We start from the raw sequence: 25,269 nt of genomic DNA, 5'->3' as shown, positions 1-25,269 counted from the left end.
CTGTCCAGTCTTGGGATTGGTTTTTGTTGTTTCTGTTTTTATGCTTGTTTCATTGATGACTGTTCCCACGAGTAGTAAAGGAAGAGTTGGTCACCTCTGGCAGAGCCATGTAATACTGATTACAATGAGGTTTCACTCGGTTCCCAAAGAGGTTCGTTCGTAACCGCATATCACCCTGCGGCCATGCAGCTGTCGGCACGACCTTAGCTTGGGTAGGCTGATCTATGGTGGCATGTTTCGCGAAGGCTTTTGTGGAGTTTTAGTTCCCCTCACGCTACTTATTTCTGCCACTGACCAGGAGTCCAGCGACCCTGTACGTGAGGCCACAATGGCTTCCCGGACAGGGCCCCCAGTCCCCTGGCCGTTCCCCTAGCCGCCATCTGGTGACGCGCCCGATAGGTAGCACAGCCCAAGGGCTTTGTTTGGTATTATTTTGCTTTGTAGGGTTATTACACTGATTTAGAACCTGCTAGAAGCTATGACAAAATTATACTTCTAACTCTCCTCTCGAACGCACTCTCTAACAAACTAACTTCTATAACGGTTATATCTGAATATAAATAGTTTAGAACTATTACCGGAGAGAAAATAATTAATTTCCATGTTGTTTTGATGAGATGACAGTTCAAAAGTTGGACTATTTTTCGAAGGTCGATTTGAAATATAGAAATGAAAATTGAAATTGAAACTCAGCGTGAGCGACACTCTTTCATGATTCGTGTAAAAATATAATTTTCAGATTCGAACAAAACTGTTATATCAGTCTACAGTATTTGCCTACAGTGATAATGCAAAAAAATCATTTCGAATTTTATGTTTAGGGTTTTATATTGTGGACTTTTCACAACTGCCGTAGGCAAAGGATCACTTTTTGAGCCGGTAAATCTTCGAAATCGAAGGATGAGAGAGGTTCATATAGAAAACAATCCAAAATATGCTTCCCTTGGTAACTCTTCTGGAATCGACACAGCAAATATTTCAGAACTACAAGAATTCTTTCCTCAGTTATTAGGTTCACTGTACTTATACTGTCAAAGCCCTGTATATGTACATAAAGTTACTACTGGAAATTCTCAATAAGTGGTTGTCGACTTGTTATTATTATCATCATCCAACATGTTATTACATGTTACATAGCTTATTGGTTTCTACTTTTTCGACAATTTATATTCCACACCTTTCTGATTAGAATATTCAATATCTAGTGAAATATAAGACGCCATTAGTTAGGAAGAAAGGCTTGTCAATCTTGGGTAGCGTTATTATCAGACCCATTACTACCAATTTGTTACCATATGATCCTCACCGCGTGCAGCAAGGTTAACGTCTCTATTATCACACAAGATGTTGGCCATAAGTCATTGTCTAACGTTTGTAAGATGCCATTAATAATAATTAGAGTGCCATTAAAATTCATCAGGCGGTTCTGAGGTAGCTATGCTACGCACTGTTTAGAAGTATCGGAACATTGGAAAAAATACATTGGTTGGAGAATGTAATTGCCGTAATGAGATAAGTTATTTTATTACATAAATCCGTTATTCGGAATCATTTTTTTATATCAAACATTTTTTTTATCTCTTATATTCCAAAATTGAAATTATTGAGTGGAAAGACGATTTGAATAAGTGGACAAATACTACGTTTGTTCAGAAAATGAAGTGAATTTTCATTTATCACTAAAAATATTCATTTATCCATCAATTTCTATTTTGTCCCTTTCAAAGTAGCCTCCCTCGAATTTAATACAAATATCAGCATTTTTGCCAATCCTCGAAAGAGGAACTAACACGAACTAGTAATGACGAGTAAGCAGGTACATTATCGTGATGCGAAAGTTATGGATTGTTTTTCCAGGATACCGGACGTATTGCTTCTCGCAAGCAGTCCATAACTTCGGAATAATACTTCTTATTGACCGTACGACCATCTGGCAAGAATTCCTGCTGCACTATTCCACGGTAATTGGAGAAAACAGTGAGCCAACCTCTGACATTCGAACGAACTTAGAGTTTTTTTTTTGGTCTTGCTATCTGGAGCTCTTCCATTAGGACATTTGGACTTTGGTTTCAAAGGCATAATTATATACCCATAATTCGTTACTAGTACTGACCCTTTCAAGAAAATCTGGATTGCCGTTAATGTCATTGAACAATTCCCTAGCGATGCTAATGGATTTTTTCGTCTAAAATCAGAAATTTCAGAAAAAAACTTCATTGCCATAAGATTCATGCCCAAAATTTCAGAAAAAAATGCTGCATGGCAAGAGCCAACCGATAAGCTGACATCCTCAGCAATTTTTCTAATAATGATTCAACGATTCTTCATTACAAATCACTCCACTAGCTCAACATATTCATCAATTGCTGATGTGCTGGGGCATCCAAGGTGAGCGCGTCATTCACATATTCTCGAGCTGCCTTGAAAAGCTTGTACCATTTGTAAACATTTTTATGACTCAGAGGTCAAATAACGTATGTTACTGTCAACATTTCAAGTATTTTTGAGAACTCATTCAAATTTTTTACACAAAAAATTATGCAAAATTTTTTATCAAATTTTTCATAGTTAAAAGTCGCAGAACACGCAAAACACTTGTAACTTTTATACCTCTCACCAACAAACTAAACATGAAAAATAAAAATATGGCTAATCGAATACACGTAGTCTACGAAATTTGAACATTCACCTTATTTTTTGAACAGACCTGATATTCCAAATTAATTTTTTTGGCACTTTTTCAGCAAATGGAATATAATGCCCCAATTTCCAATTGAAAAATCCATAAGCACAACCATCAAACGGAATCTGATCCAAAACTGATCCTTTTGGAACACCTGTCTTACTCAAAATTAAAAAATGGTTGATTTTTAAGAGTAGTTTAGTTTTTGAAAATGTCTCCTTGTGGTAACTTGAACAATGTTCACAGTTTGCGTTATGTTACTTTTGATCAATTGAAAGGGTTTTCCTCATATTTTCTTACCTTCAAGTGTTTCTAGAAGCAGATTATGATTGACTGTATTGACTCCTCGATAAACTTTATGATACTGGAATTCGCGGCCAAAGTCTAAAATGGATTAAGACTTATCTGACTGGTAGATCACAATCTGTTAAGGTTAGGCTCAAATCTGGAATATATCATTCTGAAAATCCTAACATATCAACAGGTGTTTCCCAAGGTAGTGTCCTGGGTCCTACTCTCTTTCTCTTATTCGTCAACGACATCTCTAATATTAATCAACAACATTGTACTGTACAGTTTGCTGATGATACGTCCTTCTTATTGAGTTCTTCTTCTTGTGAAGGGTTATCTGATCAGGCTGATATTGCAGTTGCTAATATGCTTAATTACTGCGCCAGAAACGGCCACGTACTAAATAGCAATGAATCTAATACCATTGTTTTCTCGCTTAGAGAAATAGACTGCAGTATATTAGTTAGAGCTAATACTGAATCTATTGTGCAGAAAAAATCAGTCAAATTCTTAGGTTTGAACATTGATTCCCAATTATCCTGGAATGATCATATTGACTCTATTTCTATGAAATTATCCAAGCATTGTTTCGTCATTTGGAATCTCAGAAATTCTGTCCCTATAAATATTTTATTGAGTTACTACTATGCCTATGTTCACTCAAATCTAAATTATTGCTTAGTCTGCTACGGTAACAGCAGCAAATTGAATGATCTGTTGATTGCTCAAAAAAAGATACTGAGAACCATGTGTTTTGAAAAATATGGTGATTCTTGTAAGCAGTTATTTACTGAGTTACAAATTCCAACTGTGATATCCATGTATATTTTGAATTGTGTCACTTACATTAAGAATTATTAGCATGAGTTTCAGCAAAGGGATACTATCCGCATAGCTGCTGGTTATAGTCTCAGGCAAAATTATAATCTGATAGTCCCTGTACACAAATTAACATCTGTATCAAACGTACCTCATGTTATGTCTATAAAAATATTTAATTACCAACATCCATTAGGAAAATTTCAAATCACATTAATTTCAAAAATAGCGTTGAAAATATTCTCTACAAAAATGCCTTTTATTCACTTGATGAATATTTTCAAACTGATCTGGCTGCTTGACATCACGATTGTTTGCTTGCTAATATTCTACTGTTCATACTATGTATTTTTTTAATTGTTTTATATAATTATCTCTTACATCTACTATTGTTTTAATTTTTTTATGTATGTTCCATATTTTATTACTTGATATTTTTCAACTCCAATCTTTACTGTGTATATGACGACTTCCATGCTTGTAAAAAAAGTCTCAGGAAAAATAAAGTATTGTATTGTATTGTATTGTATTGTATTGTATTGTATTGTATTGTATTGTATTGTATTGTATTGTATTGTATTGTATTAAATGCTTTGGACAACAACTCACAGACAAGGCTTTCTTTCATTTGCAGTGGAAGAAGAGCCAATATCGTGTTTAGAGAGGATATGCTTCGTTTAAAACCATACTGATGTTCAGATATCAATTTATATTTCGAAACATGAGTTGAAAGTTTTGTCGTATGTCAATATGTTGAAATAAAATCGTTTTTCCAGTTATTATGATTACTTTTTTGAGCAACTAATGAAAAATATGGTCAAAATAAAGTTTTCTTTTCTGATTGATTCTGCCGTTACTTGATGAAGATCCATAGTGATTTCAAAAACTACACATCACGATTTGATCTACACAAACTTTATTTGAAAAATATATCACAACATGTGAATATTCAAATCATTTGACAAAGCTACTGTTCTAGCGAAACATGTGGTGATATATTTTTCAAATGAAGTTTGTGGAGATTAAATCGTGAGGTGTAGTTATTGAAACAACATAGAGTATGTTGTGGATTATCAGTGAACTATATGACAAACATGTCTCTCGTAATAAAAAATTTTGTTGTTATATTGAATATGGCAACATATCAGCTTCGGATGCTGGAAGGTACCAATCCAATTATAGTTACAACCATTGTTTAAATTATAATTTTAATAACAGGCAATAGGCAATGCACTCACATGTGACGCTCTCAATGCAGCTGCCAGATGATTTAACAGTCTCTTTGAGGAATGATATCTATTTTTTACTATCCCACAAAAAAATGAAAGGTGCAACGAAACACTAGATCAAGATAACGTAATTAGAGATTGAAATAATTATCGTATTTAGCGGTCATCTGCTCTCAGCTAAAACAGACTCTCGTATCGAAGCAGGAAAAAATATCCAACCTATCTGGACAATATCAGGGGAGGTTATCGATGAAGTTTTCAATTTACATACGTAGTGAATGCATTCATTTTTTACTGTTATTCTGAGGAGAATTCAAATGAAAATGATGATAGGATCAATGGGGCAAATTGAAACATATTTGATTCAAAAAAACGCCATTAAATCTTTGAACATTTATATATTCGGCCACAATAATTAGTTGAGGAACCATGTTTTTTTTATTCTATATTCGAAAACCATACTTGGCATTCCTCAGCAGGATGAAAACAATTTTTATTGATTTAACTGGTGTGTGAAGTGAAACTTTGTTAAAACAATTTGACAACCAGTTTTTTATATTAAATGATACCGATCGCTTGATGGAGTTGAGAAAATGGGAAAAAACTCCATTTCGTTTCTGAAGAACGTCAAATAATTTTAGAATTGTGTTAGGCAATTTGTTAGGGCAATTCGTTTATGAAAATTCGAGTTTTTTTTTCTATTTTGCTAACTCGTGTCCCGTTTTATATATTTCACTTTTTATTGCATCATTTTATTTTATTATACTAATGATAAAACTCCAGAATTTGCCTTCAATTTTTCATTTGGATTTATTGATGAAAATAACAATTTTTTGTGTGTTGTACAAAATAAGAATATATTTCTTCATTCGTCGTTATAAATCAAGGAACTTTATGTCTACTGAACACGAATTTCAACTAGATTTTTAGTGAAGATGCATCACTTGAGCATCCCAACAAGCTCCTAAAGATAAAAATTGATCGCATGTTTGATAGAAATTGAAAAGGCTACTTTGTCATCCCTATTGAATGAAATATACTATATACTTAATCATAGCTGTAAACTCAATTATATTTGTCTTGTAAATGGGATTACTTCTGTTAGACAACAAACCTTTTTTTTTACACAAAATAATCAAGTCGTCAATCACACATATATTGGCTCGTATGCCGATGTTGAACAGTTTGTCAGAAGTTACGTCATTGCCGTTTCGTTTGGGCTTATCCTTCAAAGACAGCTAGATCCTGCAATGCATTATTAGTTCTTCCATTGATGAGATACATGACTGGTTGGAACAGCGTCGTCTGATGGTTTTGAACTCTGGTTCCAACCAGTTACTTCCTGCTGACAGCTGCAGTGAGAGACAGACAATGCTGAATTTTGTTCGGCGATCAATGTTGATACTTGACTTTGGAACGGACTGCTTTTGGTATCCTCTTTTATTATTGATAGTCATAGAATGAGTCGTCTGTCGATCAAGAATATGGTATCGTCATAAAAGAAAATGTCATCGTCTCTTCTTCGACTTGAAGGAGTTGAATATTTTTTGTAGTGAATTCTTTCCATAGCATACTCGTAGTTCAGAATCGTTCTTGATTAACTGGTTTTGTTACCGTTTCAGAATTTAGATATCTCTTTCATATCGAGAAATGAATTCATAATACTTTGATTGAATTGATCAGAGAAATTACATTTTTTTTTAGAAAACTGCATCTTCGATAAACAACTATTGTAACAAATCACAACTCTGAATATCCCCACATGAGAACTGTTAAATTACAGGCACAATAACAAATAACCAGTAAATATCATATCATATTGCAGCTCCCGCAAGAATACAATACAAGTCATGGTGGATAACCTGCTCTGTAATGATTTACGTTTCTACTTCACGTCCAACCTGTATTTATGATATACTACCAATAAATATAACAACCTATAGTAACTTAATAACACGGTAAGTGTACAGTGTGTTTGTAACATAACCTTCAGATAAATTATAATGTAGATAGATGTCAGTTGAAAGCATTCTGATTCGAAAAAGACATTTGGATATTTTTTCATCTGAGAAATAGAAATGATCGAAAACAGGTTTTTATTACTCTTCGAAATCAATGATTTTGACCATAGAAGAATGCGTCAGTGAGAGATAAAATATAACATCAAATGGAGTTCAAGTAACGTTTACTATTGGGTGTACAAGATGATCCAGAAGTCACAGATCGAAAATAGAAATGTTAATAGGACAGTGAGATTCAAGAGTTATCGAAATTCATAATTGTGAAGGAAAAGTGGGTTTATAACATCATGAAAAAGCATCGCGCAGGTAATATAGACGTAAAAATATAATCAAATTTCTAGGATTCAGTTTAGTTGGACATCATTAAAGTATTTAATTCATGTTTTGGCCTTCTACTTCTTCATCTTTATACTGAATTGAGGGCAAATTAAACTGTTTGCGAAAATGTGCAGATCTTATAATATAATATTATATAATATAATCTATAATATAACTTGTTAGGAATCACATGTTAAATGGTGAGACTTCGTTAGTTTCGTACAAGTTTCGACTTCTGAGGGTTGTCGTTCATAGGGGTGCGAAAGTTGGTTAACGAAAAAACATATATTGAACGTATGAAAAATTATTAAAAGTAACCCTGAAACTGAACTGAAACTGAAAGAAAAATACCTTCCTCCTAATACAATCATTTTCATATGAACATTGAATTACAAAAAGAAAGAGTATTTTCAATACAACTCATTTCATAAAAAATTCATGCGATATTTTTAGTCCCAACATTTGTGATGGAATTGAATCAGATATCTTTCATGGGTGCGTTATAATGTACGGAAGAGTAACGCTATAGTTGCACACACACCGATTTTGGACGGCCGACTTTGTACCGATCGTCCAAATTCCAATAGTAAACCACATGTGGGAACGGGACCTTGCACACACGCCGACCGGTGATCTTCGCCGGTAAAATACCGGTGAGCAGCCGTCCACTGCCACTGTATCGCCAGCAGTACCGGGAAGTAGTGGCATACATGACTAAATACACTCATGCATACTCACCGGTTTTTTACCGACCATTCCAGTCTCGAATACTCGGTGAAATTGTAGTTATTACGCATTAACTTCGTTTTGGTAGTGCAACTAGCGTTACGCTAGTTCTGTGTGTGCAACTAGCGAAACGCTAGTTACACACACACCGATTTTGGACGGCCAGTATAAAATCGGCCGATATTTTATTGTTAGCGGGTGCTTGCACACTCACCGGATTTTTATCGGTCAAACAATCAGTTGCTTTGTTGTCGTAATTAGCACGCACTACCAAAACGAAGTTAATGTGTAGTAACTACAATTTCACCGAGCATTCGAGACTGGAATGGTCGGTAAAAAACCGGTGAGTATGCAAAAGTGTATTTAGTCATGTATGCCACTACTTCCCGGTACTGCCGGCGATACAGTGGCAGTGGACGGCTGCTCACCGGTATTTTACCGGCGACGATCACCGGTCGGCGTGTGTGCAAGGTCCCGTTCCCACATGTGGTTCACTATTGGAATTTGGACGACCGGTACAAAATCGGCCGTCCAAAATCGGTGTGTGTGCAACTAGCATAACGAGAGAAGCAAATAATCATTTTTTCAAGGATTGTGCAATGGATATAGTTCAGTGAGACACAAAATTATCATAACTGATAACCGGATAAAAAACATCGTCCGGACTGTCGTAATCTCTGCGTGTCCCTATGTAACAAATGATTTTCCAGAAGGTGGAATGAGTATTGAAGTGACTGGGTCGACAGCACATCAAGTTTCGAGAAGACAAATGTGCATTGTTTGTATTTCACTTGGAACAAACTTATACTTTATCAAAAAAGTTTTTCGAAAAGAAAAAGTTACTTTCGAGTATGTGGTCTGAATGAAAAAACAATGTGGAAGTGGCATTCAGACAACACGCCACGTTATCTGATTTGTTTTTTAATGCCAAAGATGAAGACAAGTTGGAGAAATTTGGAGTTTAGAAGCTTAAGTGTTTATGTGGGACAATATGGTCAAAATTTTCAAAAACGGTATGCTGAACATGAAAGATTCTTCAGACGTTTTCAAACCATTCCTTGGCATACAACCCTAAGTTCTAGAATCTACACGATACGGAAATTTGGCAGTATGCAAGGAAGGATTGCAAACTCAATTATTTGGAATCCTTGGAAATTCACAGGTATAAACATTGTGTGACACTGTATATTATGAAAAATCATGAGTTGTTGAAGCTTTCTTCTAGTTTTTCATTACTTGACTTTGCGAAGTGATAACTTCTTATACGAGGGAAAACCGCTTCATAACTTCATAACGGCTTTCCTGTCTCTCACGCATATGACAACGGCAGGCAGGCTTCGCCTCTCTCATTCTAGCCCACAGTGCTAGCCGTATTTCGCATAACTCAGTGTTGAGTGTGCGATAGACATATACTGTAGACAGTGCCACCTTATTTGAAGGTTACCTATCATAAAAAAAAGATGAAACAAGCAGAAGGTGATTCTTGTTATATATATATATATATATATATATATATATATATATATATATATATATATATATATATTTCTGAATTTTAATTCCGCTATTGCATAAAGTTTATACTCTACCTTCACACCATGTGGAGCATTTCTTTGCATCTCAGGGGACATTCTTTGGTAACCAAGCTCTCTTGTTTATAATGTTATAGAATTCAACAAATCAAATTCAAAAATGACATTTGTCATTTGTTGGGTCACCTGAATATTCACCACCAATAACCAAGTGGAAAAAAAGAAAGTTGTATGAGTTGTATGACTACTTGTGAAACACATATTATAGAAAAAAAAGGAGTATACGAAACGGAACTGCATCAGAATGTGTTAACTTGCAGGAAACTTTTGAGCTCTTTTTTGAATTTATATAAATTACTATGGTGTTTTAGCGAATCGGGAATAGAATTATAAAGATGAAAAATCGAATACGAAAAACTTCTCTGGAAAATTGCAGTCTTGTGTTGTGGACACGTGATTACATTTTTGTGGCTCAAATTTATGTTGTGTACGTCTGTCCTGAATGTTATTTTACGATATAAATAAGGCGGATTCCTGTATAATATAATTTTATGAAATAAACATAATGAATGAAATTTGAACCCATCTTTCATATTAAACCAGTTCAGTTCCGCAAGCTTGTGGGACACATGTTCATACTTCCTAATTCCATATATATAACGAATACAAGAGTTTTGAACACGTTGTACTCTGGACCAGGTATCGTAGTCAAGACAAGGTCCATAGACCGGAAAACAATAATTGAATTGTGCTAAAACTAGAGACTCGCATAACATTTTCTTTATAGGTACATTGAGGTACATTTTGTGAGGATATAGTAATCGTAGTGCACCATAGGCTCTCTGAATATTTCGATTGATATGTTCTCTAAATCTTAAAGATTCATCTAAAATTAAACCAAGATTTTTGCATTACTTTCAAATCTAATTACTTCATTATTCAGATACAGTTTCAAGTTATTTTTAACTGATGCTACATGAGCATTGCTTCCAAATACTAGTGCTACTGATTTTCTTGTATTGAGCACAAGGGAATGCAGTTCGGCAACATTTGATATGGTTTCTAAGTCATTGTTGAACTTTCTAGCAGCGTTGTTCAAGTCATCAACTTCAAGAGGGAGGTATAGTTGTATGTCATCAGCATACATGTGTATTTTGCAATGTTCAACACGTTTATGAAATTGGCTAGTATAAAGTGTGAAAAAAAGTGGTCCTAGAACTGAGCCCTGAGGTACTCCCAAGATGACATTTCTAGCTGCAGATAATTGATTTCCCAATTTGACGCTTTGTCTACGATTGTTGAGATATGATTGGCAAAGCTGCAGTGATTCCGTACAGACTCCACTTGTTTTCAAGATCTTTAGTAAGGTATCATGCCTAACCGTATCGAACGCTTTACTAAAGTCAAGCATTACCAATACCGTACAGTTATTTTTATCAAGTGATCCAATAATATCATCAGTTACTTGTAGAAGAGCCGTCGTGCAACTATGTCCCTTTCGGAACCCCGACTGAATAGAGGGTAAGATTTTATTTTCATTGAGATGTTTATAGGCCTAAGGTCAGAAAACTGTGAGGGATTTTCGTTTTTCGGAATAGGGGTAACAATAGCAAATTTCCAAGTAGAGGGATATTTAGATGACAGTATTATACTATTAAAGATATGTACCAAGAAAGGCAAGATGTAGGGACAACTTAAGTTGTCAGAGCCAGCAGAGCTGTTTTTTATTCGTATAAGGAATTTGAGCACTGTAGCTTCATCTATAAGTTGAAAACTGAATTCTTTTTCACATAAGACAATATTATCGTAGAAAGTATTTATGGAAGTAGTAGCTGAGTTCTTAGGTATGTTATCTATAAAGAAATTATTTATTGCATTTGCGTCTTTGAACACATTTGTTATATCAGTATGCGAGTCATTAGCACTGGTTAGGGATGTAAGTTTTTTCCATAATTCTTTTCTGGAGCTATTCAAGAAGGCATTATTAAAGTACTCACGCTTTCGGTTCTCTACTTCGCGGTTAGTTAGGTTTCTCAAACGTTTGAATTCATTCCAGTTGTCTAGTGTTGGTTTTTTTGTATGTCTCACTTTGGCTTTATCTCTTTTTTTCATTAGTTCTTTGATTTCAGTATTCAACCACGGAACATATTTTTTAGTTATCCTAACGCTTTTCTCTGGAAAATGCATATTATATAGACTGAGTAATTTTCTTGTAAGAATTTCGATCTTTTCGTCGATATCTTGTATATAAAATATTTCACTTAACCCAAGTTCAGAGAAGTCATTAAAAAAATGAGTACTCATCTAAGTTTTTATTATCTCTAATTTTAATTATCAAAGGTTCAATTTTAGGTTTTCTGCAAATTAATGTAGAGCTAATGCACTCATGCAAGGAAAAATCCGATTCTATTATCTCAATAGATTCAATAAAATTCATTTTGTTGCATATCAACACATCAATGAGAGATTGGGAATGAGATGTAATGTGTGTAGGTTTTGTAACAAGATGGTGCATTTCCATTGCTGAGAGCATTGAGTTGAAGTATTTTACTGATGGGGCGGTATTATTTAAGAAATTCACATTGACGTCGCCAACACATACTATCCTTTCAGAATACGACATAGCAATGCTTATACTGGCCTCAATATTATCAATGAAAAATTTGTAAGGTTGATCTGGTGGTTTATATGTAACACCAATTTCCCACATTCATTAGTTCCTTGAATTCTATTGAACAATTCAGCTGTAAATATTGAATTTGGTTTCACTATGTTTATACAGGATGCTGAAATTGGATTCTGAAAATTGGATTCTGAAAATTCCCAACTGATATTAAACTTTTCCACCGGATTTTGAATTCTTTGTTATTTGGATTCAAAATGATGGTAATACATATTACGTTTACGATTACTTATTCATTGTACTGTACTGTAGTTATTGTAATAATGAATAATTGTAAACAATACATATTCAGCATTGAATCTTTGAATTTACTTTTAAAACAAAAACACGCAACAGCTCTATGGACGCGCATATATCTAAGCACGTAACATTCTTTCATTAGGTGAAACTTGGTTGAAAATGATGATACTAATTTTGTGTCTGTATATTATTTATATCACATTTGAATGAATGAAGTGTTCTATTTCAACAGATTATCAGAAAATAGTGTTCAGGTTTCGAGTCTAAAATGTTCTTTCTGCACACAGAACTACACTTAAATCGTTCGATAAAATGAACAAGATCAAACTGAAAGTTGATGTTATTGCAATTACAACAGTGAAAGGAAAGGAACTTGGAAAATGGAGATGGTAGCTCAACGTTTTTTTCTAGGGCGCTCAGAAGTCCCATCATTCTTCAGCTGTACAAATGTGATTTCAAGTTTGATTTTGTTTTTCTCCAGAGCCATCGGGTCTGTTGATACTTCGTGTCACTAAGCAACAGATGCCAATCTCTATTCCAACAAAATATGGAACCTCGTTTTTCCACTGGACTCTTCAAATGTCACCGATTTATCGTACTTGAACTATTTATTTCCTGTAGTAATATTAGTCAACTTGATTTCTATTGACGTGTGTACCCACACTGCATTGCTATTTTTTCACCTTTCTTAGAAATCGAACTAAATGAGAAGTAATTCATTTCCCGTAGTTATAATTGCACTAGAACGGTCTACTTGTAGAGTAAAGCACGCCACCGGCGATTCGCTGCACTATCATTAGACCTTATTCTCTGGAGAACCGACAGTAGCAAATACAAGAAGCTCCTTCTTATAACTTCCCAGTTAGCAATTAAAATAATTTAGAGAAGCTTTGCAAAAGGTACAATTAACTATACACACGGGACAAATAAATAAATTATTGAAACTGCTCGAATAGATTTGCGTGTTGATCTCGTGTAATTATTAACATAGGCGTAGTTTCAGTGTTAGTCGTTTATATTAGTTTATACTATTTTCAATGATACTGATGATGATAGATACATTTTCAATATGTATATACCCAGTAAAATATAAGTAATACATGAATATGTGGTTTAAGATCAAACATACAAAAATAAAGGACACAGAAGAAAGTATATAAAAATATCTATCTAATATCTAACAGAAACAGATTTAACAGATCTATGTATGTTTTGGTTATCGAAATAAATATCCCTCGACACGTAGCTCATCGTTCGTAAAATATTTTGTGAATTGGTGACCAAATGAGTATATTTATTTATTCATTTATTTTTTAGTAATTGACTAGTTCATTTATTCATTCATTTATTATCCGAACAAGCTATTACAGCCTAATAACAAGGATGAAAAAATGAAAATATAATCCTTGAAATACTCATGAATGTGTTAAACTAGTAAAATATTTACCAGAACTGTAGAAGAAATACTGTTTCAATAGGTAAATCTAACATATATGATCCAATTGTTAATTCAAAGAAAGGTAATTTTTTTAAACTGTTTTATTTTGCTTTTCCTGTTTGTTTAGGTCAAATTTAGTGATTGAAGTTTGACCCACTTTATATCGACAGATTGATCTGATATTTGATACACACATTTAGTTTTGATGACAATACAATTTAATACATTCTGTTTCATTGTGAATCCAAGATGGCCGCAACCACCAAACGGTGGATTACATATTGTTACACAACTACCTCCTCAATATGGGTATCAAATGACAGGGCTTGACTGGAAGAATAGTAGTGAACTTTGAAGAAAATGCAAATTCAAAATGGTCACAGCTACAAAATGGCGAATTTCATTAGTTCGGACTTCTGATATTATTGTCTGATATTATTTGAAATGATTTGAAACTAAAAAAGAAGAATTAGAAATGAACAGATGAACATATTTTATATAATATAAGACAATGGAAGACCGAACTGATGAAATTCATCATGAAACATTGCCAATCACCTTCATACAAAATGATGATTCACATATTTTCTCACAACTACCCCAATATGGGTATCGAATGACAGGGCTTGACTGTAAGAATAGTAGTAGGTATACTTTGAAAAAGATGCAAATTCAAAATGGCCGCAGCTACCAAATGGCGATTTTCATATTTTTTCACTATTACCCCAATATGGGTATCAAATGACAGCTTGACCGGTTGAATAGTAATACCTACTCTTTGAAAAAGATGAAAAGTCAAGATGACCGGATTATATATCATCTTGTGATAGTGAAGCACCAAATGAACTGAACAGAATGAGATGAATTCAGTGACAAAACTAAAAACTTGAAAATGAAATAAGTAAAAGGACTGTTTCATGTTCAACGGGTTTTTTGAAGAAAAAAAAATTATGATGTTGATAATATACTGAAAACTAAAAAATAATTTGAAAGGTCCTAGGTAGAGTCATCACACCACTCTCCTCAGCAATCTACGGTATTGATCAGATAAAAAATAATAAAATAGTTGGGCGTAGCGATTGGGACCTTTCGGATTATATTTTAGTTTTAAGTAGGTACATTATCTACATCATTATTTTCTTTTTTCTCCAATAAAAAAGTTTGATATTCAAAAAGTTTTTCACTTATTCCATGTCTCAATGAACTTCTCTGTACATTTTTGTATTAGATCTGCCCGCTGTCCTTTCAAAAAAATTCCTGATCCAGCTTTTTCAAATTTTTCCAGTACACATAAATGAAGTGAAACTTTCCCTAGTAATATTAAAATATCAAACAAAATTAAATTATGGGCATATTTGGATCAATAAATTACCATCATATTATAAATAAATGAAATAAAACTTTTATTATAAATGGAATTTTGTTCTCTGCAAAACCATATAATTCATTTCACAAACAGACAAATGTCTATTGGTATCCTCTAAACATTATAATATTCAAACAACATGTTACCGTCAGAAATAAAAGAAAAATGTCACACATCATAATCTTCACTTAACGGTGTGCTACAGGTGGTCATTTTTTGTAGCTTGAAATGTGTATTTGGTTCACCTGCTTTCAAATACCCCACGCATTTTGATTGTTCCTCAGGTAGATCCTAAATTTCTACAATTTGTCGGTTTAATACCGAAATTTCAACCCCTTTCATATCTTTACTCTAATCTTATATTTTACTGTCATTATTTAATTATCTCTGTCACTTCCCTTTTTTATCTTCAGCTACTGATTGACTCGCGTGTGGTTTCCTTAACAGATAATTTTTCTACAATTCTTAGGAAAATGAAATGAATAAAGTTGAATTTCATTGATTTACACTATAGTGTTTTATTGTCCAGTTATCAATTACATAATAACAGACATACAGTGCACTTTATGAAACGTGCAAGCATAAAACAAAAAAGTAGTTTTTAATTGAATTATCAATAACCTCCATATCAAATCACAAAATATTACATTGAAGTATCTAAAGGTAGAATTATTCAACTAAAAAATTCGGTTAGAAAGCGCAAATACAACGTTTTTTATTCATGTTTGATGATCTGAGTAACAGGTTTTTATAAGATACTATGAAATTTTAAAAAACTGATTATTTTGAAGGTATACTTTTCCCTAAATATCTGTCAGCAACCGACGTACTCTTCCATCTACCATGGCACTTCAGTGGTATCATTTTCCTCTAGAGAAACTTTGGAGTTTGGCAGAGACATTTACCTGGATCGTGTTACCGCAGGGCTAGTACTAGAGTGCCACCAAGATTTAGTCAAAGCCTCGGTAGATAATAACATTATCCTGAGGGGGGTCAAAGGGCACGACAGAAGTAAAGGTAATCGCATTGCCGACTCTTTAGCCAAGGAAGCAGCTGGACTAAGAATTTCAGGACCCAGTGGCATTCACGGTCTGATGACTTCGACAATTACGGAAATAGCCAAACGTCACACCCATGCTCAATACCTAAAGGGGTGGGATGGAATCAAAGGATACAATCTTGCCAGGATCACCCTAGGCGACCCTGTGAAGCTGGCGCTGAAGAAATATCTAGCGATTATCAGGAAAAATCTACGCTTAACAGTAGGATTTCTGACTGGCCACTGTCAACAAAGAGAACACCTCCATAATATAGGGCTAGTGGACACACCTCTATACAGGATATGTGAACAGGAAGATGAATCTATCAGACATGTTCTATGCGAGTGTCCGGACATTGTCTAAGAGAGTGTGTGTTCGGCGAGCCTTGGACTACACCTGCCGATATAAAGGAGATGTATCTCAATTACCTGTCTACCTTTCTGGAATGGACAGGATGGTCGATGACGTAGGAGGACAACTCCTTGGGAGAATGTACAATAGGTCACATGTGGTCTAAGTGCTCCCTAGTCTACAGATACAGATACATGGATCATTCAAATTCAGATATTCTACATTGACAAACAAAATTTTTCCGGATATGTTTCATCTAACTGGATGTACGGTGCAACGACTCTGTCTATAAGCCAGAAAAAGTTTTTGTTTCTGGATAACGAAATGGGTCTTAATACATGTTATCTGCTCCCCGTTAACAACGGTAAAAACTCTTTTTTATCAGTTATTGTCTCCACAACAAAAAGCAAGTTTCTACCTTCAACGTGGGTAAAATTGGTTTATTAAGAATTTCCTCCCGTCGACATTCAGCAAATACATCGAATAATAGTTCAACGAATACATGGATAACATTTGGAAATGTTTTCGTGAGGTCACCGAAGCATCCACGAAGCTCAGTTTCATGTTCTACATATCATCTCTGTTGTAGATGTCTCTTAATCAATGTTCTGAGCATATTTCTTCTGCTTTTTAGACATACACAATACACATTATCTTTCAATATCTCATTCTGCCTAGATAAATAGAATTTGGAATTTCTGTAGTGAAGAGAATCTATCAAAAACACTTTTCTTTATAGAAGAGAAATGCTGTCACTTGACTCGCGTTTCATCAGGAGATGACTGAAACTTTCGGTTACAGCTATATTATTGTTTATGTCAGGGTCAATAGAATAATTCCTAGTATTTTGTTATTATATCTATTACTACTTACTACCTGATTGATACCTGATTGATACCTTATTTTTATCGGTATACTACACACTCAGTTTCTACACACGGACACTCTGTTTGAAGGATACCCGTTACTTTCAGCTATCTCCTTGATGACATTTTTCTCGATATTTCAAAGGAAACGTGGCCAGTGACCAGCCTATGAACAAGAAAATGTAGCCCCGCCATTTTCTGTCGTGGGCAATGTTGATAGCTGTCAGGGTTATATCTGGAAGTGCTAGTGTTCTTTCTGTATACATCAAATTCTAAACCCATATCGATAGTTTTTATAACTAGAATATCCAAGAATGAAAACTGTTAGTTGATTTCAAGTTCACGTATGGAATTTACATTGACAAGCTGATGTTCAGGCTTATGGCCACTATTGTAGGGTTCAATTTGCCGCAAGTATTGAAATGACAGACAGTTTATGGCCATATCTCATCAAGTTCAATCACAGAACAGTTGGTTGAAATCATTCAAGCACAAGTTTTCAATTGTGGGCCTTGTTACACCCCGGACTTTTTTCCTCATGTACCTCATTTTCATTCAAATATTGCATCTTGATTGCAGTGAAAGGTTACTTAGACTTACATGGTACACAAATAACTATTATATCTGATGGTAGCTGGTTGGGTTGACGTGAGTGATTTGTTTCACGAACTTGTTTCACAAGAACTCGTTAATCCTCTGCTCGACTTCTGAGGGTTGTTATGCGTAGAAGGGGACAACTGAAAACATATATATTCATTAGATATAATTTTCAAAATTTCTGATGGAGATATCAATCAATTTGTCGGGTAGAAAAACATTTGACGAAAATTGTTTCTTCGAATAATTGTAAATTCTTGTTAGAAACTGTCATCAAAACTTTAAAAATGGGTGCAAGAAAGGTTGATGATTCAGAGTAAAGATAAATTAGTATACCTATGGTAATATTTGATTGAAAAAAAAAAGTGCAAGTGCATTTATTTTTTTCCAGCCGCCCCCTAGTAAATTAAATTTCGTTTACGAATCTTGTTTTTCTGGTGTACCTATGCTTTTTCATTTAACATACTTAAAAGGCTGAAACCAATTCGAAAAATTTCGGAATTCATATCAAGTGAAATCAAAGTCTCTGTACATTTGAGATCATGGCAAACCTGCTCCATCAAATAGCAAATTAGTGAAATGCATTTTGGTAATGAAATGTTCAATCGTAGATTACCGCGGCATCTGTTAGTGAGTAGTGGAATGAATCTCCATGAATGAATTCCTATGTAGGTAGCACCTTGCGAATACTATAGAGATCTTATGTATGTTCATATTCAATGAAAAGTATTTACGCCATTGTCCAACAGATAGTTGCCTATACATGAACGGCGAATTCAACTTAAATTCAATGTTGGAAATACTTAGTATAATTTTTATTTTTAAGTAGAAGACGAAAATGTTTCCAATGAGTTCATAGTATTATATATAAAAGGTGAATCTGACACATTCTACAATAATGATTATAAAGGAGAACTAGATGAACTAGAATTTTTTTGTTGAAAACATGTCATTTTGAGAACATTTACCTTTTTTTTTTCATTTTGACCTAACGTTTTCTCTTGAAGTATACTCTTATTTTTTTTAATCAATGGTTCTGAATGGATAACACTGAAATTCATGTAGACCCACTTTTGTAAATAAGTAAGATCTTCAAGGTAAGAAAGACCACCATAAGAAAATCGAAAACCGTAGGAGATTTATGAGAATTTATGGAGAAAACAAATGGTAGATGATTATATTTTCATATAGAAAATTAAATTTGATGTGGTTTCCCAGAAACAAAATACTGGTTTAAAAATCTATCAATGCAATGAAAAAGAGTTTTCGTTTTCCAATATTGGTCGATAACCGATGTCTAAGTTTTTCGTCAATCTTACAAATGACGTGTCCATGAGAAAAATTATTCATATTTTTATCTGTTGTATAGATTTAACGGAAAGGTAATGCTTGCCTTGATTCATAATGGGTAGATGTTGAAACATGCTAGTTTTCTTTGTACTGGAAAATTTTCCATTCTTCAATATTAAATTAACTAAATCATTATTTAGTTAATTTAATATTAGGTCTCGAGAAGGAACTTGACATCATCAAAAATGATCTTCAGCGGAATGGATACTCCAAAGCGATGGTAGAAAAGACTTTGGCTAAAAGACAGCAGGAGCCTCGCAAAGAAGAGAAGCCGTCACAACCAGTGCTTGCACTTCCCTACATCAGAGGATTATCGGAGAGGATAAGAAGAATTAGTTCCAAGTACAACATTAGAACCTGTTTCAGATCCGGTAACACTATCCGCAGCAGCCTCACGAAAACCATGCCCCTAAACGCGGACTGCGATTCCAAGAATTGCATTTACCGGATACCCTGTGAGTGCGGAAAATCCTATATTGGTGAAACTAAGAGGCCATTGAATGTTCGCATTGCCGAGCACAAGAAGCACACACAGCGAGGAGAAACCAGAAAATCAGGAATAGCAGACCATGTTTGGACCCATCAACACAACATCGAGTGATCCCAAGCTGAGATCTTGCACAGAGAGGAACATTGGTTCAGGAGAAAATTTAAGGAAGCCGCATACTTGTTATCCAACAACGTATTCAGCCAGGCCAGCGTAGATATACGAAACATATGGAAACCCATCATCAAACGAAAAATGACCAACTCCCGCCAAAACGGTCATCTCTCACGGAATCAGTGAAGCGGAAAATGGAAAGCAGAGAAAGTGAAAGTATTTCAACGACCTATAAAATAGTCATCTCTCGGAGGAATCAGTCCAGTCATCACCCGAAGACGATTGTAGATACCAATAATCGTCGTGAACTAACGTGACTTGGAATCTCTACACTTTTTTATTATTTTCTTTTTTCATTCCTTTAATTTTTTATTTATTCAATTATTATACTTTTACTTGTAGGTTATTTCACTATCATTTCATTTCAGGTTTATTTTTTTTGCTTAATATAATTGTTATTTTTAGCTATTCTTTTTCAATTATTCTTTTTACTTGTTTCAGGGATTTCAAATCATTTTATATAGTAGGCAATGGAAGTCCGAACTAGTGAAATTCATCACGAAACATTGTCAATCACCTTCAAACAAAATATCACGCAATTGGTTACAACTTTTCAGGAACCACTGGCAAAAAGCCATGCGGCGTTCAAAATCTCCTGGTCTGAGTTGATGAACCCTGCTGGTATGGTATGGTATGGTATGGCTTGTATTTTTTCAAAATACTGCTTACGATAGTTCTTGGTAGACCCGTTCATATTTTCAAATTTTGCACTGAAGAATTGGAATTATTTTCAACACCTCCTAAAACGACTATTTCTTCCAACTCTTCATCCCTATTTGATTCATATAATTTTGGCCATCAATTAGTTTGCGACGCAATTTCGCGAAAATGTCTTTAAAATGTTTCTCTGGATACCTCTCATGATATAAATTGCTTGCTGCTTCTGCATTTTTCCCGGTTTGAACAGATTATCATATCTCATGTTTCATAATTCTCATACTCCATTGCGAATGTGTATGGAAATTTAACAAAATGACAGGTATCAGTAGAGATTTGCATTCCTTTTTATCGCCTCATCTTAGACTTGATCAAAGTGTGCGTTAAGTCTACATGAAATATCTTATAAGCTCTGAATGTCATATGCATATTGAAATATGCAGTAATTGTTTTCCATCAATAGCTATTGATATCTCATTTGAAAAAAATCAGTTTTTTACACCATTGAACTCTCGACTTACCTACACTGTAGGTTAATGGACTGATACCTATTAGAAAACAACTATTTCCCAGGCTAATACCATGAAGGGCGGTGGATTATATCTAACAGGTGTCAGTACAGGAATCTTCACAGAAGTATTTCCTGCATATGTTGTAGGCGATTCAACTACTGGAATAAATTTTCAGTTATTGGAACACACTTGCAAACCGATTTCTGGCTATTTGGCCTCTCGTTAGTGCAAGGTTGCGATATTACTTGGATGTATAGTTGTTTCCTGAAAGGTGTCAGACTATTAACCTACAGTGTACGTGAGTCGAGACTGGCCTGAACAAATTGTTCTTTCAGTTGATTTGTTTCACAGCCAGTCATCAAGTATGCCCACTGAATATATGTGGACGTTTCTTTCCTTACATGAGGAATATTTATTATCATTATTTTCTTTCACTGTTCCACGACAAGCATACGTTTTTGTAGATTATCACTTATATTTATTTATATTTCATTTCATGATATAATAGGTACTATGTAAATTATGTACAAAAATATCATCAAAACCATTTACCTACCTGCTTAAATTATTATGTATCATATAATTAACTGTGTCATTTGTTCTAGTGAATAAATTTATTATTATATTATATTATTATAATTGGACGAATTTTGGATATCCGGTTGGTTAGTACCTTGTTCACCAGATGGAGCGATGACAAACTTGTTATTTGTCGTTTACTTCAGCTTGGTTAGAGGAAAGATACTCTGAAGGGAGTTCGATTTTCAATTATGGAAAATCATCAACTTCAGGTTGATGATGGCCACTACCTTGCACCGACGAGAGACCTATTCTATATAAATTTTCAATTGAAGGTGATTCATTAGCAACGTCGCACTAGAAGTGACCAACGGATAATCCTCTTACCAACTCTGCAGAGGCGTACCAAAATGATATTTTTATTCATTCAAACACATAGGTAATTACGAAAAAATTGTTATAGTAGGTGGCGCTAACTGGTGTGAATGGTAAAACTGATTACATTTTTTTATTATGTTTCTTTTATATAGAAAAAGAACTACAAAGCAAAGAACACGTGTTATGCCTATGAAGTTTCAGAATCCATTGACTCGTCTGAAGAGGAATCCCCAGTCACACTTAAATCTATTATTATTTGGTCGAAAACTGTGTCTCTTCTTCTTTGATCACATGGGCTACAGCATTAGCCCAATCTTTTTCCGTATCCGTTCCATTGCGAGTTCTAATAAACGTTGGACATCAGAAATTTTATATGTCACGTTTTCACGAGCTACGTAACCCTTAATTTGAGCCCAGATTAATTCTATCGGGTAAAATTCACAATGGTTAGGAGGAAGTCTCAAAATGGTGATGCCTACAGCACGAGCTATTGTATCCACCACATGCTGGCGATATCTGTCACGATGCCGTTTAATGACACTCATAAGTTCGGCCTTAACCATGTCGTCGGAAAATGAAATTCCTTTTTGTCCTAACCAACTCTGCATGTCTGCGTTTCTGGTGGTCATAGTTTGCAGCTATTTTACTAATCGGCTGCGATGAGAAGCGTTATCCATTACTATTACCGAATTTGGCTCTACTCGTGATAGAAGGAATTCAAACCATCAAAGCGTTGGGCGTCCATGTCTCCGTGATAATCCCCGTTTTTTGGATGAAAAAATTAGTGCACTATCGTATAAAAAACCACTCTCGCTACCTATATAGGGGACAATTAGTCGTTGCCTTTACCCGTTGGTCCGCGTAACCCTGTTGATAAACCGTCCACAAATACTTGACAATAACTAGTTACAGTAGTATCTTGCCAGATCTTAGATACTGTGTGACCAGCTATCACCGACGTTCAGAACGCATCTCTTTAATAGAGCGAAGATATCTCCGTCGCCATGAGACTATTCTTCTCTTTTTCAATAAGACAGATTTACGGGATCGTTTGGCATATATAAATTTTGAATCTTCTTTTATTATTTTCCTCAACTTCTCTTTACTCATTTTTGGAATGAGATCATTATCCACTACCTTTGTCCTAATGGATTCGAGGGCGGCGCTTTATTCACAAAAAAGAAAGAATGAATGGTATAGCGTACAAAATTTTTCTGGTAATCGTCCAATTCATTTTTTTTCTACCTCGACAATGTACTTTTGTAGTTTGCTGGGATTATGCAAGCTACAAAAGTCACCTTTTTTCACGTACAATGCGTTCAACTATCGACAGGGATATTCCCGGTAAAAATAAACACTGACCTACAGCTACCACTGTACGGAGTGTATTTTTTAAATTTTCGTACACTCTACAGACAACCTGTTTTTCTTCTAACGGTATAAACTTCCGCTTTCTTTGTACATTACTTGGACCTGCTACGGTATCCATCTTAATACTAAAAAAATAATAAAATTCAATGATATTATTCAGCTATTTGTCAGTTCTTTACTTACCTCAAAAACTATTTTGAAGTAGATGTATTTTGAAAAACACTTTATTGGGAGCTTTTTCAAGCGTGTTCACTAACAAACTGCTTCATACATTGTGATTTATATATACTCTTCGAAATATTACTATCCACCTGAATCTAATAATATTCTAGGAACTAATCAATGACAGTTATATCTGAGTTTAATGACTAGCTCAACTAATCATCTCACAATAAAGTGTGAATGTGATGGAAATCTGTGATAATGTATTTTGAAAAACAAGTATCGGCCAACTCTATCTTATATTTTAAATTTAATAAATATAACAGTCTATTTAATAAATATAATAAAATATATATAATAAATACAAAACAAAGTCACCTTCACAAGAAACAGAACACATTACGCCTATGCAGATAAGGACGCTTGATAATGAAGAAATCGAATGACTAGTTATGGCATTTTGAGGACGCAAATATAATAGACCTGCAAAGTGTTGATCAGTTTACCGATGTTCCAAAGTATTTAATGAACTGGTTCACCTATTCGCTCGTACATCCTATCGATATGCAGAAGCTATCTTGTTACGGGAAGCAAATTTTATGGAATCATCTTACTTTTCAATTATTTACAATAGCGATGCATAGACAATAAAAATGACCCCGGTGAGAATGTAGTTCTAATATTTAACATTGTTGCCGTTAGCTCTCAGTTCAATTTGTATATGAGTTACCTTCAATTGAAAATTGTCAGACTATAATAGCCCGAAGCCGGTCTGCAAGTGTACTCATTTCTATAATTGAAAATCTATTCCAGCAGTTATATCGCCAACAGCATATGCAGGAAATACTTCTGTGAAGATTCGTGCACCTACACTTGTTGAATAAAATCCAACGCCCTTCGTGGTATTAGCCAGTTTTCAAGTATACCCACTGAATATAGGTGAAGGTTCATTAGTATTACTGATTATTTATATTACAATATCACCTTTTTGTGGGTGGAATGGGGTTTTTATTTGAATTTCCCGACAACGTAGCCATCAACTCATCGTCCCAAACAAGACATTTTCCAGTGGGATCCTGCACATCTAAAAACTGTAAATGTAAAGTGTCTTCCGTGACTAGCATACAGTTTACCACTTTGCATTTTATAATAATGCGTAGCCAAAATAGGACAACTTCTTTCGCCTAATCTAAATTCCTCTCAACTCCTATCTCAATATTCGCCAATCTCCAAAATACTCACGTTCTATCGTTTAATCTGTTTCCCATTTTCTTTCTCGTAGTTTGCATTCCGCTTTCTGTTGTTCTCGACAGCGATATTCGTACGGATCGGCTGGCTTTGGGGGCTTTAGACTTGTGAGATTTTGATATATCTTGAGAAATGTGTTTTGCAGGTGATTGACTGCTATATTTTTTATTATTTTGGGAGAATTTTCGGTTAAAAGACCATTGATTTCGTG

Source organism: Leptinotarsa decemlineata, unplaced genomic scaffold (assembly GCF_025532065.1).
Source record: "Leptinotarsa decemlineata unplaced genomic scaffold, Ldec_3_MD MMD2_tig00026314_RagTag_RagTag, whole genome shotgun sequence".
NCBI classification, from domain to species: Eukaryota; Metazoa; Arthropoda; class Insecta; order Coleoptera; family Chrysomelidae; genus Leptinotarsa; species Leptinotarsa decemlineata.
This window is presented reverse-complemented; position numbering follows the sequence as displayed.